The sequence below is a fragment of the Oncorhynchus mykiss genome, chromosome 23 (genome assembly GCF_057628025.1).
Source record: "Oncorhynchus mykiss isolate SJ-2025 chromosome 23, ASM5762802v1, whole genome shotgun sequence".
Taxonomy (NCBI): domain Eukaryota; kingdom Metazoa; phylum Chordata; class Actinopteri; order Salmoniformes; family Salmonidae; genus Oncorhynchus; species Oncorhynchus mykiss.
This window is the reverse complement of record NC_143044.1, coordinates 58,247,501-58,265,000: the sequence shown is the minus strand read 5'-3', so window position 1 is coordinate 58,265,000 and position 17,500 is coordinate 58,247,501. Positions and strand designations below refer to the sequence as shown.

The 17,500-nt window shown below is 46.5% G+C and overlaps 1 protein-coding gene across 18 annotated transcripts in view; it reads right to left on the bottom strand.

Annotated features, from left to right (window-relative positions):
- The window catches only part of LOC110531625 (transcription factor COE3), a 222,514-nt gene that overhangs the window by 99,145 nt on the left and 105,869 nt on the right, over positions 1-17,500 (bottom strand). The window lies entirely within an intron of this gene.

Here is a 17,500-nt window from a genome sequence, read left to right as displayed (position 1 = left end):
GGGGGGCATCAGGAGAAGGATCTAACAAGGTGGACCAAATGACAACCTGGCTAATCTTCTGAACAAATATAATGTCTGAGAGAACCACGAGAAAGAGAGGAGAGGAGGAGAAGAGGAGAGGAGAGGAGTGAGAGGAGAGGAAAGGAGAGAGAGGAGAGCAGAGGAGGAGAGGAGAGGAGAGGAGAGGAGAGGAGAGGAGAGGAGAGGAGAGGAGAGGAGAGGAGAGGAGAGGAGAGCAGAGGAGAGGAGAGGAGAGGAGAGGAGAGGAGAGGAGAGGAGAGGAGAGGAGAGGAGAGGAGAGGAGAGGAGAGCAGAGGAGAGGAGAGGAGAGGAGAGGAGAGGAGAGGAGAGGAGAGGAGAGGAGAGGAGAGGAGAGGAGAGGAGGAGACACCTGGCTGACAGCCATTGCTCTTGAGCTGACAACTTTCCCATGTAAGGATCCCTCACAGACATACAGATATCTCTTCCCTGTCTTGTTTTCTCTACTCTCTTCCTTTTCTCTTCTTCTCTGGTAAAGCCTCATTATGGGACGCTGTTTAAAATGGACCCCAGCTATTTCCAGGGAGATGCAGTGTGATATGGGGGCTTAGCGCCGAGGCACAGTTGAAAGGTAGAGGCTTTACTGTCTTCCAAGTTCAAAAATTAACACCGCTAGTCTGGTAGAATACCCCAGCCCTGATGTTAGTAGAATACCCCCAGCCCTGATGTTAGTAGTATACCCCAGCCCTGATGTTAGTAGTATACCCCAGCCCTGATGTTAGTAGTATACCCCAACCCTGATGTTAGTAGTATACCCCAGGCCTGATGTTAGTAATATACCCCAGCCCTGATGTTAGTAGTATACCCCAGCCCTGATGTTAGTAGTATACCATAGCCCTGATGTTAGTAGTATACCCCAGCCCTGATGTTAGTAGTATACCCCAGCCCTGATGTTAATAGTATACCCCAGCCCTGATGTTAGTAATATACCCCAGCCCTGATGTTAGTAGTATACCCCAGCCTGATGTTAGTAATATACCCCAGCCCTGATGTTAGTAGTATACCCCAGCCCTGATGTTAGTAATATACCACAGCCCTGATGTTAATAGTATACCCCAGCCCTGATGTTAGTAGAATACCCCAGCCCTGATGTTAGTAGTATACCCCAGCCCTGATGTTAGTAGTATACCCCAGCCCTGATGTTAGTAATATACCCCAGCCCTGATGTTAGTAGAATACCCCAGCCCTGATGTTAGTAGTATACCCCAGCCCTGATGTTAGTAGAATACCCCAGCCCTGATGTTAGTAGAATACCCCAGCCCTGATGTTGTAGTATACCCCAGCCCTGATGTTAGTAGTATACCCCAGCCCTGATGTTAGTAATATACCCCAGCCCTGATGTTAGTAGAATACCCAGCCCTGATGTTAGTAGAATACCCCAGCCCTGATGTTAGTAGTATACCCCAGCCCTGATGTTAGTAGTATACCCCAGCCCTGATGTTAGTAGTATACCCCAGCCTGATGTTAGTAGAATACCCCAGCCCTGATGTTAGTAGTATACCCCAACCCTGATGTTAGTAGTATACCCCAGGCCTGATGTTAGTAATATACCCCAGCCCTGATGTTAGTAGTATACCCAGCCCTGATGTTAGTAGTATACCATAGCCCTGATGTTAGTAGTATACCCCAGCCCTGATGTTAGTAGTATACCCCAGCCCTGATGTTAATAGTATACCCCAGCCCTGATGTTAGTAATATACCCCAGCCCTGATGTTAGTAGTATACCCCAACCCTGATGTTAGTAATATACCCCAGCCCTGATGTTAGTAGTATACCCCAGCCCTGATGTTAGTAATATACCACAGCCCTGATGTTAATAGTATACCCCAGCCCTGATGTTAGTAGAATACCCCAGCCCTGATGTTAGTAGTATACCCCAGCCCTGATGTTAGTAGTATACCCCAGCCCTGATGTTAGTAATATACCCCAGCCCTGATGTTAGTAGAATACCCCAACCCTGATGTTAGTAGTATACCCCAGCCCTGATGTTAGTAGAATACCCCCAGCCCTGATGTTAGTAGAATACCCCAGCCCTGATGTTGTAGTATACCCCAGCCCTGATGTTAGTAGTATACCCCAGCCCTGATGTTAGTAATATACCCCAGCCCTGATGTTAGTAGAATACCCCAGCCCTGATGTTAGTAGAATACCCCAGCCCTGATGTTAGTAGTATACCCCAGCCCTGATGTTAGTAGAATACCCCAGCCCTGATGTTAGTAGAATACCCCAGCCCTGATGTTAGTAGTATACCCCAGCCCTGATGTTAGTAGAATACCCCAGCCCTGATGTTAGTAGAATACCCTAGCCCTGATGTTAGTAGTATACCCCAGCCCTGATGTTAGTAGTATACCCCAGCCCTGATGTTAGTAGAATACCCTAGCCCTGATGTTAGTAGTATACCCCAGCCCTGATGTTAGTAGTATACCCCAGCCCTGATGTTAGTAAAATACCCCAGCCCTGATGTTAGGAGTATAACCCAGCCCTGATGTTAGTAGTATACCCCAGCCCTGATGTTAGTAGTATACCCCAGCCCTGATGTAGTAGAATACCCCAGCCCTGATGTTAGTAGAATACCCCAGCCCTGATGTTAGTAGTATACCCCAGCCCTGATGTAGTAGAATACCCTAGCCCTGATGTTAGTAGTATACCCCAGCCCTGATGTTAGTAGAATACCCTAGCCCTGATGTTAGTAGTATACCCCAGCCCTGATGTTAGTAGTATACCCCAGCCCTGATGTTAGTAGTATACCCCAGCCCTGATGTTAGTAGAATACCCTAGCCCTGATGTTAGTAGTATACCCCAGCCCTGATGTTAGTAATATACCCCAGCGCTGATGTTAGTAATATACCCCAGCCCTGATGTTAGTAATATACCCCAGCCCTGATGTTAGTAGAATACCCCAGCCCTGATGTTAGTAATATACCCCAGCCCTGATGTTAGTAGAATATCCCAGCCCTGATGTTAGTAATATACCCCAGCCCTGATGTTAGTAGAATACCCCAGCCCAGCCCTGATGTTAGTAGTATACCCCAGCCCTGATGTAGTAATATACCCCAGCCCTGATGTTAGTAGTATACCCCAGCCCTGATGTTAGTAATATACCCCAGCCCTGATGTTAGTAGAATACCCCAGCCCAGCCCTGATGTTAGTAGTATACCCCAGCCCTGATGTTAGTAGTATACCCCAGCCCTGATGTTAGTAGAATACCCCAGCCCTGATGTTAGTAGAATACCCCAGCCCCGATGTTAGTAATATACCCCAGCCCTGATGTTAGTAGTATACCCCAGCCCTGATGTTAGAGTATACCCCAGCCCTGATGTTAGTAGTATACCCCAGCCCTGATGTTAGTAGTATACCCCAGCCCTGATGTTAGTAGAATACCCCAGCCCTGATGTTAGTAGTATACCCATTCCTGATGTTAGTAGTATACCCCAGCCCTGATGTTAGTAGTATACCCCAGCCCTGATGTTAGTAGAATACCCCAGCCCTGATGTTAGTAATATACCCCAGCCTTGATGTTAGTAGTATACCCCAGCCCTGATGTTAGTAGAATACCCCAGCCCTGATGTTAGTAGTATACCCCAGCCCTGATGTTAGTAGCATACCCCAGCCCTGATATACATGATATACTACTGATATACGTGTTCCAAATGTGTCCTATCCTATACCCAGGCTGGGTATAGTGCTGTACTACTATGTATCGTGTTTAGGAATATTTATTCACCGCCGTCCCAATACCAGAGAAGGTTAGGCGCATAATGTTCGATTTCTCTTTTCTCGTTTTGGTGTCATGCATCGCTGATTGTATTTTTGTTGAGTTAACAAATGTATTTCGCTCTGCAAATATGAAGGCATATGAAGGCCTCTATGCACGAAGAAACACTCGTTTTCTCTCTTTTCTCCAGCCGCCCACTTTAAGGTCTCCAAAGGGAATTTGGGCCAGAAGGATAAATCACAATGTGAAATGGCATCTCTAACCCTGAGCACCTCTACTGTTCCTACGGTCATTTATACACATTCTCTCCAAGCCTGTCTGACACCAGTCTCCCCACTGACTCAGGAGAGAGATGGGGATGAACAGGAGACTCAGGAGGAGGAGGAGGAGGGGGAGCAGGAGGAGGAGGAGGAGGAGGAGGAGATGGAGAGAGAAATAGAGGTGAGATGAGGTGGGGGAGAGAGGAGGGGGAGGAGGAGGAAAGTGGAGGAGATAGGAGGAGATGGAGGAGAGAGGAGATGTGGGAGATAGGATGAGAGAGGAGGGGGAGAGAGGAGATGGAGGGAGATGGAGGAGAGATGAGGAGAGAGGAGATGGAGGAGAGAGAAGATGGAGGAGAGATGAGGAGATGGAGGAGAGATGAGGAGATGGAGGAGAGAGGAGGAGAGAGAAGATGGAGGAGAGATGAGGAGAGAGGAGATGGAGGAGAGAGGAGATGGAGGAGATATTAAATATGAGGAGATGGAGGAGAGATGAGGAGATGGAGGAGAGAGGTCTCCATTGTATGCCAGTAAATCTTTTGTCTCGGTCCAGCATCATAGATCCTCTCCTCCCTGTTCTAATGGTTCATGTGTGGGATGCAGATGGTCCTGTCATCAGATCAGTGCTAACCACGGCGCTGTCTGTCTGTCTGTCGTTAAAGCATTAGGTTTATTGTGTCCAGTATGTTTTAAGGGCGTCAGGGCTGTTTAATCTGACAACCCATTACAGAGAAGGACCATGATGAACTCTAATTCCCTGGTCATCTTCTTTATTTCCCTACAGAGTCATAACCTGTCACAGTAGGTATCAGAGGAAATCAAGGAGGAAATATGGCCTTTATTCCCTTACCTCCTCTCCTTTCCTCTTCTCTCTCCTCTCCTCTCCTCTCCTCTCCTCCTCTCCTCTCCTCTCCTCTCCTCTCCTCTCCTCTCCTCTCCTCTTCTCTCCTCTCCTCTCTTATGCTATCCTCCTCTCCTCTCCTCTCCTCTCCTCTCCTCTTCTCTTTCTCTTCCTCTCCTCTCTCCACTCCACTCTGGTAGACTGTGTTTTGTCTTAAATGGCACCCTATTCCCTTTATAGTGCACTACCTTTGACCTATAGCGTCCTATAGAGTGCCATTTAAGACCCGTCCAGAGGCAGATTTCCTAGTACAGTAACACTTCTCTGCTAGGGTAGTGTAGAGGCTGAATGCAATATCTCCAGGCTCAGAGATATGGAGTATATTAGTATGGATATATGATATATATATACTGGTATTAAAACACCACAAGGACAGAAAACAGAGGAGAAAGATTCTGCAGCCGGTTTGTTTGTTTTTTTCCAAGTGTCAAATAGTGGCCATCGTCTGAGTAGTCAGGGCTACTGTTTTTGAGTTAAGAGAACTAGCTAACAATGCCCTGAAGTACCACACCAACTCAAAGTCACTAAAAGGAGAGAGAGAGAGAGAGAGAGAGAGGGAAAGAAAGAAAGAGAGCGAGAGAGAGCAAGAGAGAGAGATAGAGAGAGAGAAACAGAGTGAGAGAAAGAAATCGAGAGAGAAATAGAGAGAGGGAGAGCGAGAGCGAGAGAGAGAGAGAGAGGGAAAAGAGAGAGCAAAAGAGAGAGGAAGAGAGACAGAGAGAGACAGAGAGAGAGAGAGGAGTCCGAGAGTGAGTGAGAGAGAGACAGAGCGAGAGAGAGAGAGAGAGGGAAAGAGAGAGAGCAAAAGAGAGAGGAAGAGAGACAGAGAGAGACAGAGAGAGAGAGAGGAGTCAGAGAGTGAGTGAGAGAGAGACAGAGCGAGAGAGAGAAAGAATAAAGAGAGAGAGAGAGGGGGGGGGGGGGAGAGGAGAAAGAAAGAAAGAAAGAACAAGACAATGAGAGAAAACCCTCTCATTAGAAGTCAGCTCAGCCGCTGCATGTACATTTACCTCATTTATATTTACTGTTATAAAGTTCATTAACCAACACAACGCTTATCTGATCAAAATCATGTCCATTGTTAGTCCTGCATTCACTCCATGTACTATCCTTAACATTAGGATCCATCTGCATTCACTCCAATGTACTATCCTTAGCATTAGGATCCATCTGCATTCACTCCAATGTAATATCCATAACATTAGGATCCATCTGCATTCACTTCAATGTAATATCCTTCACATTAGGATCCATCTGCATTCACTCCAATGTAATATCCTTAACGTTAGGATCCATCTGCATTCACTTCAATGTAATATCCTTAACGTTAGGATCCATCTGCATTCACTTCAATGTAATATCCTTAACGTTAGGATCCATCTGCATTCACTCCAATGTAATATCCTTAACAGTAGGATCCATCTGCATTCACGCCAATGTACTATCCTTAACATTAGGATCCATCTGCATTCACTCCAATGTACTATCCTTAGCATTAGGATCCATCTGCATTCACTCCAATGTAATATCCATAACATTAGGATCCATCTGCATTCACTCCAATGTAATATCTTAACAGTAGGATCCATCTGCATTCACTCCAATGTAATATCCTTAACAGTAGGATCCATCTGCATTCACTTCAATGTAATATCCTTAACGTTAGGATCCATCTGCATTCACTCCAATGTAATATCCTTAACATTAGGATACATCTGCATTCACTCCAATGTAATATCCTTAACATTAGGATCCATCTGCATTCACTCCAATGTAATATCCTTGTATCCATCTGCATTCACTCCAATGTAATATCCTTAAAATTAGGATCCATCTGCATTCACTCCAATGTAATATCCTTAACATTAGGATCCATCTGCATTCTCTCAAATGTAATATCCTTAACATTAGGATCCATCTGCATTCACTCCAATGTAATATCCTTAACAGTAGGATCCATCTGCATTCACTCCAATGTAATATCCTTAACAGTAGGATCCATCTGCATTCACTCCAATGTAATATCCTTACAATTTGGATCCATCTGCATTCACTTCATTGTAATATCCTTAACATTAGCATCCATCTGCATTCACTCCAATGTAATATCCTTAGCATTAGTGTCCATCTGCATTCACTTCAATGCAATATACTTAACATTAGGATCCATCTGCATTCACTCCAATATAATATCCTTAACATTAGGATCCATCTGCATTCACTTCAATATAATATCCTTAACAGTAGGATCCATCTGCATTCACTCCAATGTAATATCCTTAACAGTAGCATCCATCTGCATTCACTCCAATATAATATCCTTAACATTAGGATCCATCTGCATTCACTCCAATATAATATCCTTAACATTAGGATCCATCTGCATTCACTCCAATATAATATCCTTAACAGTAGGATCCATCTGCATTCACTCCAATATAATATCCTTAACAGTAGGATCCATCTGCATTCACTCCAATGTACTATCCTTAACATTAGGATCCATCTGCATTCACTCCAATATAATATCCTTAACATTAGGATCCATCTGCATTCACTCCAATATAATATCCTTAACAGTAGGATCCATCTGCATTCACTCCAATATAATATCATTAACATTAGGATCCATGAAGTTTTCAATTCTACATCAGAATATTGTGTCACTTTTAGTTGTTTTTTTCTGTGAGCTACGGAGGCCATTACGACCAAACAAGTTGTCTCTGTTTCTATCTTTTTATTGTTTTACCTTTTTTTTTTAAACTTCGTAGTGGTTGTGGAAGGTGATCAGAAACAGGGTCAAACAGGGGTCATTTAAAGGGTCATTTAAAGCATATCGAGGAGTCCGCAGCAGTGATGTTGGCTGCAGCCGAGCAGAGAGGAGAAAGAAATATCTGCTGTTATGTTTGATCGAAGCTTTGTCCTTCTCAAGAATCAGCCGTTGTGACAGACCACAGGCTCTGGTGGCCGGCAGTACGGCACAGGGGGGGGGGGGGGGGGGGGGTAATATTAGGAGCCAATAAAGAGGATATTAGCATAGCTAATTAGAGGCATGGTGGAACACAGGGAAACAGGGCCTCTGTGTATTCTAATGGACTAAAATAGTTGGACGGGGAGGCAGTTATCAATTTCACCTGAAGCTAATTTGGTTTGTCAGGGGGGGGGGGGGGAGTTGACCAGACATGTTTAATTTTGGCTTCAGCACGGCTTTATGTGTCATGTGTGTGTGTGTGTGTGTGTGTCCGTGTGTGTGTGTGTGTGTGTGTGTGTGTGTGTGTGTGTGTGAGTGTGTGTGTGTGTCCGTGTGTGTGTGTGTGTGTGTGTGTGTGTGTGTCCCTGACCGTAGAGTACTGCAGGCGCTAACACAGCTTTCATCTCTGACAAGCAACCCCCCCCCCCCGCCTCCCCACGACAAAACTCTGATAAAATGATTTTGCCCGAACGAGCTCCCGACCAGGGCTGGGTAATTAATTGGACTTGTCCTTTGCTCTGTGCTTGCCAGTGCTCTTTTACACCTAACCACTGTCACTAATCACATAATAATGATTTCTCCCCCTCTGGTCAAAGAGAAGAAAAAAAGTAAGATGATGTCTTTAGAAATGGAAGGGCTTGACGTTTTAAACCAGCCCCCGTATCGGCTTCACAAACCCGGTCACTGAGGAGAAAACCTTTGAGTCACAACAGCTCTGTTCTCTTCTTCTCTGCGCTCACAGGATCGCTAGATACCTTCTCTACGCTCACAGGATCGCATAGATACCTTCTATACCCTCAGGATCGCTAGATACCTTCTCTACGCTCACAGGATCGCTAGATACCTTCTCTACGCTCACAGGATCGCTAGATACCTTCTCTACGCTCACAGGATCGCTAGATACCTTCTATACGCTCACAGGATCGCTAGATACCTTCTATACGCTCACAGGATTGCTAGATACCTCTTCTCTGATACCTTTCTCGCGCTCACAGGATCGCTAGATACCTTCTATACCCTCACAGGATCGCTAGATACCTTCTATACCCTCACAGGATCGCTAGCTGTTTTCAGGTATAATTGGTAGTAGAGTCAGAGAGGAAGTCCTCCTGTTTTCAGGTATAATTGGTAGTAGAGTCAGAGAGGAAGTCCTCTTGTTTTCAGGTATAATTGGTAGTGGAGTCAGAGAGGAAGTCCTCCTGTTTTCAGGTATAATTGGTAGTAGAGTTAAAGGGAGTCCTCCTGTTTTCAGGTATAATTGGTTGTGGAGTCAGAGAGGGAGTCCTCCTGTTTTCAGGTATAATTGGTAGTAGAGTCAAAGGGAGTCCTCCTATTTTCAGGTATAATTGGTAGTAGAGTCAAAGAGGAAGTCCTCCTGTTTTCAGGTATAATTGGTAGTAGAGTTAAAGGGAGTCCTCCTGTTTTCAGGTATAATTGGTAGTGGAGTCAAAGGAGTCCTCCTGTTTTCAGGTATAATTGGTAGTAGAGTCAAAGGGAGTCCTCCTATTTTCAGGTATAATTGGTAGTAGAGTCAAAGAGGAAGTCCTCCTGTTTTCAGGTATAATTGGTAGTAGAGTTAAAGGGAGTCCTCCTGTTTTCAGGTATAATTGGTAGTAGAGTCAAAGGGAGTCCTCCTGTTTTCAGGTATAATTGGTAGTAGAGTCAGAGAGGAAGTCCTCCTGTTTTCAGGTATAATTGGTAGTAGAGTCAGAGAGGAAGTCCTCCTGTTTTCAGGTATAATTGGTAGTAGAGGTCAGAGAGGAAGTCCTCCTGTTAAGAGGTATAATTGGTAGTAGAGTCAGAGAGGAAGTCCTCCTGTTAAGAGGTATAATTGGTAGTAGAGTCCGTCCCCATAACCTCCCTCCTCTCCTGTTTTATCCAGACTAAGTGTGTCGGGTCTATAGATCCAGCAGTTTCTATTATACTAATGGTGTGGAGAGCAGAGAGCACAGAGGAGAGCAAGAGACAAAGGAAGTGAACCAGAGATCATGTTTCCCTGCTCACATACCGTCCCATGCATTTCAGCCACATTAGATCACATACCATGCCATGCATTTCAGCCACATTAAGATCACATCCCATCCCATGCAGGTTATCTACATTAGATCACATACCATCCCCTGCAGGTTATCTACATTAGATCACATACCATCCCATGCATTTCAGCCACATTAGATCACATCCATCCCATGCAGGTTATCTACATTAGATCACATACCATCCCATGCAGGTTATCTACATTAGATCACATCCCATCCGATGCAGGTTATCTACATTAGATACATACCATCCCATGCAGGTTATCTACATTAGATCACATACCATCCGATGCAGGTTATCTACATTAGATCACATACCATCCGATGCAGGTTATCTACATTAGATCATCCATCCCTTGAAGGTTATCTACATTAGATCACATCCCATCCCATGCAGGTTATCTACATTAGATCACATCCCATCCCATGCAGGTTATCTACATTAGATTGGAGTGGGTGTCGAATACAAGGATTATTGTTGTTGTTGTTGTTGTTGTTGTTGTTGTTGTTGTTGTGAGAGAACGGTAAGATGACAGTTTGACCAACACCGGTAGAGTAAATGTAGGGCCTTCGCCGGTTTTTTTTAGGTCTAACAGAATATTCTGGTCTCTTCACCGGACCGCCTGCCTATCACCCATTAACAAAATAAAAACACATTGTGGAAATAAGTGTAAACATGGCCCTTTATTTTGACCTCATCCTGAGAGATACATTGTAAAGACATAGAAGGGCAGACGGTTCGACGTCAGACACGCCGAGGCCAAACAAGAGGAACAGGACAGCGTATAAATCAGGGCTGTGATTGGTCCGCGGTCAGTCAGTGTTAGACCCCGAACACCAGACTGTACTAATTGGTGGAGAGGCGCTGAACGTCGTGGTCGCAGCTGTGGGTCCTTCCAGGCAGGTCATCAGTCACTCCCTGTATTGATTACGCTGCCGCCATTCTAGCCCATCGGGCCGGTACACAACCCCCCCCACCCCCCACCCCTGCTTGTGAGACAATGCTCTCCCACCCTCCCATCCTCCCACCCACTTTCCCTCCCTACCTCCCTCCCTCCCTCCCTCCCTCCCACCCACCCTCCCTCCCACCCCCCACCCACCCTCCCGCCCGCCCTCCCTCCAGAAAGCCTGTAATGAGGACTTCCCATACAAGAGTCCGTTCTGCTGACACCAGAGTGCTACACACAGATAGAACACAGGTCAATACATATTGGATTTACAAATACTGGGGTCTTAATGTCAACCCCTCTCCCTTTCCTCTCCTTCCTCCCTCCCTCCCTCCCTCCCTCCCTCCCTCCCTCCCTCCCTCCTACCCTCCCTCCCTCCCTCCCTCCCTCCCTCCCTCCCTCCTACCTATCCTTCCTATGTCAACTTCTCTCCCTTTTCCTTTCCCTCCCGACTCACCGGTCGGCTTGACGCAGGTTGAACGCACTTAAGGGCCTCGAGGCCCAAATGGCACCCTATCCCTATTATACGGTGCACTACTTTAGACCAGAGCACCTATGGCATTGTCCCATAGGGTCCTGGTTAAAGTAGTGCACTATTAAGGGAATAGGGTGCCATTTGTGAGGCGTTAAAGGACCAGTAAAGGAGTGTGTAAAACACAAGGGGGGGGGGGGGGGGGGACAGGCGTCCATTAGGCTGATTTATACTTCAAATACGCCTTGACCAATTGGCTTTAACACTGGCCCTTATTCAATTCTTGTAGTTTTTTTTTTTTATGTTATAGATCCCTCAGATGGACATATGACATCATGGAGGGGGAGGGGGGAGGGGGGTGGGGGGGGTGGAGGCCACTGCTATTTTACAGCAGGAACAGATGGCCCATTGAAAGCAGCCACACTCGTTTCGTTTTTTTTCTTTTTTCCTCTCCACACAACACAACACACATATTGGTAGAGTCCTGGACCACTGCTGATGACAGTAGTCCTGTTCATTACGATGCTCGACCGCTCCTCTCTCTGCTCCTCTGGCTTAGGGTCTGTTCTGGCTGACTCTCACAAACAGGGAGAACGTGTGAACAAACTACACGGCTTCTTTTTTTTGTTTTTTTTACTAATAATTCAGTTCTTAGACTCTTGAGTTCAGCAATCAGTGACCTTTTTTTTCCATCCATCCAGTCGATGTTCCCTCACGTCAGACACCGTTTGCTTGTCTCCTACACACTGTATTCCACTGTAGGGACCCTTATAGGCACCCTTGTAGGGACCCTTCCTCTCAGAGGACCCTCCCCCCCCCCCCCCCCCCCCCCCCCCCACCACCACACCCTATCAAGTCATTATCTCCTGACAAACACCTCCCTGTCAACATTATTAGGTTCTGAAAAATAAACCCTTGATAATCTACAGTGGCTTCAGATCTACAAAAAACAACCTCCTCCATCACCAAGGAGTCCTTAAGGTTAGGGCTTCATGGTTAAGGAAACACCCCCCCATATGCCCTCCACTAACCCCCCCCCACTACGCCCTCCACTAACCAACTCCCCTAACTCCTTCCACCACCCCCTCCACCACCCCCTCCGCCACCCCTCCACTACCCCCACCACTCTCCCCCACCTCTCCCACCTAACCCCTTCCCCTCCCCTTCCCTTCTCCCTTCCCCCCACCCCTTCACCATCCCACCACCTCCCTACCCCACCACTCGCCCTCCACCACCCCCTTCACTAACCCTTTCCACCCCTCCCCACTACCCCCTCTCCACTACCCTCCACTACCCCCACCACTACGCCCTCCACCACCCCCTTCACTAACCCCTCCACCCCTCCCCACTCCCCTCCACTACCCCCTCCACTACCCCCACCACTACACCATCCACCACCCCTCCACTAACCCCTTCCACCCCTCCCCACTACCCCCTCCACTCTCCCCTCCACTACCCCCTCCACTACCCACACCACTACACCCTCCACCACCCCCTCCACTACCCCCTCCACCACCCCCTCCGCCACCCCCTCCACTCCCCACCACTACACCCTCCACCACCCCCTCCACTACCCCCTCCACTACACCCTCCACCACCCCCTCCACTACCCCCTCCCACTACGTCCTCCACCACCCCCTCCGCCACCCCCTCCACTACCCCCACCACTACGCCCTCCACCACCCCCTTCACTAACCCCTTCCCCCCTCCCCACTACCCCCTCCACCACCCCCTAAATACAAGGTCAGGACTACTGCTTAGAACTACTGCCAGGTCGCAGTTGTAAATAAGAACTTGTTCTCAACTGGCCTACCTGGTTAAATAAAGGTGTTCTCAACTGGCCTACCTGGTTAAATAAAGGTGAAATAGAATTAAATAAATACACTAGATGGATAACTACTAGGTTAGGAATACTACGTAGTACTACTGTCTTTAATACACTAGATGGATAAATACTAGAGCAGTAATACTACATAGTACTACTGTCTTAATACACTAGATGGATAAATACTAGGTCAGGGATACTTGATAATTATATGTATTAATACACTAGATCAATAATACCTAGAGCAGTAATACTACATAGTACTACTGTCTTTAATACACTAGATGGATAAATACTAGGTCCAGGATGTACTAATAATATATACTGTATTTAATACACTAGATGGATAAATACTAGAGCAGTGATCTACATAGTACTACTGTCTTAGATACACTAGATGGATAAATACTAAGCAGTAATACTTACATAGTACTACTCTCTTTAAAACACCAGATGGATAAATATTTTCTCCTTTCCATTTCAGTTCATACTCGTTACCAGATTCTCAAGACTCCTAACTCAGAATGTCATCTTCCAGATTTTCAAGTCTACTAATTAAAAACAGGAACAATGGAGGGGGGGGGGGGGGGGTTGAAAGGGAAGGGGGGGGGGGGGGGGGTTACATCACTTTGGGATAGAATCAGGAGCTTGCCATCAGCCAAACAACACATTTGTCATGCCAAAACCGTGCCCGAGCAGGCCTCTCTGATCTGTCTTTGGGATCATGATTTAAAAAACATATTAAAACATGATAAATGATTCATGCGAGCCAGCTGCGACTGGCAATTATTAGTTTTAACAACGCAGGTAATACAGCCTAATGAGGAGGGCACATATGTGCTGAGACTTAATGTCATTATTCCTTCCTTACTGCATGTCAACAAAACAGCAGAGGAGAGAGGGATGGGAGAAAGAGAGAGAAACAGAGAGAGAGAGAGAGAGAAAGAGAGAGAGAGAGAGTGAGGAGTGAGAGAGAGAGACAGACAGACAGACCAAACAGACAGACAGACAGACAGACAGACAGACAGACAGACAGACAGACAGACAACAACAGACAGACAGACGCATGACAGACAGAGACAGACAGAGGGAGAGATGCTACTGAAATAGGGGGTTGTGCTCTGGGTTATCTGCATGGGGTTGTGTTCTGGGTTATCTGCATGGGGTTGTGTTCTGGATTATGTGCATGGGGTTGTGTTCTGGTTATCTGCATGCAGTGTTATCCAGGTTATGTACATGGGGCTGTGTTGGGTTATTTGCATGGGGTTGTGTTCTGGGTTATCTGCATGGTTTTATTTCTAATGTTTAATAAATACTCTTAAATGAATGAGAGAGCAGGGTGAAGAAGAGCATTAGTTCTCTAGAGCACACATAGAGAAGAGGAGGAGGAGGAGGAGGAGGAGGAAGAGGAGGAGAGGGAGGGAGAGAGAGGGGGATGAGAGAGAGGTCACTGTCTACCAGTCTGGAGGGCAGAGTAAGAGACTAAAATACAAGACAACGGTTGAGGAGTGGGGTTGAGAGAGAGAGGGTGAGAGAGAGAGAGAGAGAGACAGTGAAACAATAACAAATGAAGAGAAGCTGGATGTAGATGAGGAGGCAGTAGGAGTATGGAGGCAGTGTAACGTGTGGTGCTGTCAAATGCCATGACAGACATATTCAAAACAATAATGCAACTGGCAGGTCTCGCTCGTATCTGATTAATTGGGGCCGTATGGCAAAGCTTTTGTCCAGTCTGTGCTGTGTATTAGATTGTTGGGGTTGAGATGCAATCAGGGTATCCCCAACCAGCATGTGATATATTTATAAGGACTGAACTTGCTGTGGAATGAATAATTCACACACACACACACACACACACAGAGAGAGCCAGTGCTTAAGCACTCTTGACTGAAATCCAGTCAACGGTGTTTGTTTCATAATGTTTGATAATGTTTCATCAGATCCTAAATTAAATTCAAATACATAGTGTCATCTAACACCATGGTGGTATATTCTATAAACCACCATCATGGTATACACATATAGACACATGGTGGTATATTAAGCACATAGTATAGTATATACATGTATAGAACACCCATGGTGATATGTATCAACACCCATCATCATATATACATAGACACATGGTAGTATATAGAACACATGATAATGTACATATAAAGAACACATGGTAACTTTATATATGACACATGGTCATACTTATATATAGACACATGGTGGTACATGTATATATCAACATGGTACAGTAACATGCTGACATGCTGCTCTCGGTGTGGTTGAGGGCTGTACTGGGCTGAGTTGATTGGCACTTCACCAGGTGTTTCCAATCAAATCAGCTGTCACCAGTATTCTTCCTTTTTCTGTATTCAAATAACTAATTTAAAACTTTGTCAGATGTCACACTGTCTACACTGGAGACACTGTTTATGTCTAAGAAACACGAAGAGGAGTTATGCAAATAATTTTCTTTCTACCTCCTGCTGGTTCTGTTAGATGTACTTACAGCTCGTTGCTCTACAAAGTGACTCAAAACAAAATGTAAACATTTTCCTTTTACCAAGCAAACGTTGTTGTCTAGTTTTTGTGGTAACCCTAACCTTCACCCTCACCCTCACGCCCACTCTACCCGCCTCACCCTAACTCTCACCCTCACCCTAACCTTCACCCTCACCCTCACCCTCACGCCCACTCTCACCCTAAACCTCACCCTCGCCCTCACCCTAACCTTCACCCTCACCTAGCCCTAACCTTCCACCCTCACCCTCACCCTCACGCCCACTCTAGCCCTAAACGTCAACCTCACCCTCACCCCTCACGCCCACTCTCACCCTAACCCTAACCCTCACCCTCACCCCCACCCTCACCCTCACCCTAGCCTTCACCCTCACCCTCATGCCCACCCTCACCCTAACCCTCACCCCCACCCTCACCTCACCCCCACCCTAATCTTAACCTTCACCCTAACCCTAGCCTTAATCTCTCCACCCTCATCTTAACCTTCACCCTAACCCTAGCCTTAATCTTCACCCTCATCTTAACCTTAGATTCTAACTCTCCACCCTAACCCTCACCAAAACCTTAACCTTACCCTAATCTTAACCCTCACCCTAAACCTCACCCTAACCCTCACCCTAACACTAACCTTAACCCTAACCTTAACCCTAACCTTAACCCTAACCTTAGCCTTAACCCTAACTCTAACCCTAACCCTAACCCTAACCCTAACCTTAACCCTAACCCTAACCCTGTTAACTCTAACCTTAGCCTTCACCTTCACCCTAACCCTCACCTTAACCCTCACCTTTAACCCTCACCCTAACCCTAGCCTTAACCCTTACCCTAACCCTACAGCCCTAACCCTCACCTTAACCCTCACTCTAACCCTCACCTTAACATTCACCTTCGCCTAACTCTAACCCTAACGCTAACCTTAACCCTAGCCTTCACCCTTTCACCCTAACCCTCACCCTAACCCTCACCTTAACCCTCACTCTAACCCTAACGCTAACCTTAACCCTCACCTTCACCCTCACCCTAACCCTAGCCTTAACCCTAACCCTAACCTTAACCCTAACCTTAACCCTAACCTTAACCTTAACCTTAACCCTAACCTTCACCCCTCTTAACCCTAACTCTAACCCCTAAGTCTAACCCTAACCCTAACCCTAACCTTAACCCTAACCCTAACCCTAACTTTAACCCTAACCTTAGCCTTAGCCTCACCTTTCACCTTCACCCTAACCCTCACCTTAACCCTCACCTTAACTCTCACCCTAACCCTAGCCTTAACCCCTCACCCTAACCCTCACCCTAACCCTCACCTAACCCTCACTCTAACCCTCACCTTAACCCTCACCTTCACCCTAACCCTCACCTTAACCCTCACCCTAACCCTCACCCTAACCCTAGGCCTAACCCTCACCTTAACCCTCACCTTAACTCTCACCCTAACCCTCACCTTAACCCTCACCCTAACCCTCACCCTAACCCTCACCTTCACCCTAACCCTCACCCTCACCTTAACCCTCACTCTAACCCTAACGCTAACCTTAACCCTCACCTTCCACCCTCACCCTAACCCTAGCCCTAACCCTCACCTTAACCCTCACTCCTAACCCTAACGCTAACCTTAACCCTCACCTTCACCCTCACCCTAACCCTCCCCCTAACCCTCACCCTCACCCTCACCCTCACCTAACCCTAACCCTAACCTTAACCCTAACCTTAACCTTAACCTTAACCTTAACCCTAACCTTCACCTTCATACCTAACTCTAACCCTAACCCTAACCTTAACCCTAACCCTAACCCTCACCTTAACCCTAACCTTCA